This window comes from Pygoscelis adeliae, unplaced genomic scaffold, assembly GCF_000699105.1.
Source record: "Pygoscelis adeliae isolate BGI_AS28 unplaced genomic scaffold, ASM69910v1 Scaffold633, whole genome shotgun sequence".
NCBI classification, from domain to species: Eukaryota; Metazoa; Chordata; class Aves; order Sphenisciformes; family Spheniscidae; genus Pygoscelis; species Pygoscelis adeliae.
In genome coordinates, this window is record NW_008824483.1 from 49,835 (window position 1) to 50,313 (window position 479).

Sequence of the window (479 nt, forward strand, 5' to 3'; positions counted from 1 at the left end):
ACACGTCCCCCCCTGAATCGGCCGCCGTCACCTGGGGGATGCGCAGGCGGGTGCCCGACACCTGGTGGGGACAATTTGGGGGACACATCAGTGCTGGAGAGCAGGGGACAGGACAGGGTTTGGGGTGACACCCCCCTCTGCGCCCTACCTGGTGACCAGCGGGCAGGGAGCCACCGCGCTTGTACCACGTCACGGTGGCAGGGCCGGATCCTGCCACCACGCAGTTGAGGTCCAGGGTCTGTCCCTCGGCGATGGCCGAGGACGAGGACTCGATGCGGAGGGGCTGGGAGACGCCGGAGGCTGGGGGCACAGGGAAAGGGGACATTCGTCACCGAGGTGGCACCCGTCTCTCCCCAGGCGCTGCCCTCTTGCTCGCACTCACGGTAATAGGTGCCGGCACCGCCGGGCACGGTGACAATGACAGATGCCTCCTGCGTGACAGTCCCCAGGGTCACCCGGCACACGTACTCCCCCGAATC

General features: G+C 67.8%; 1 long non-coding RNA gene across 1 annotated transcript; it reads right to left on the reverse strand.

Moving 5' to 3' along the window:
- On the reverse strand, window positions 1-475 carry LOC103914719. The gene is made up of 3 exons (XR_663491.1): window positions 383-475; window positions 149-300; window positions 1-61 (listed from the first exon to the last, which is right to left on the reverse strand). It is a non-coding gene; the product is annotated as an uncharacterized LOC103914719 (long non-coding RNA).
- Between the last annotated feature and the right edge of the window lie 4 nt (window positions 476-479).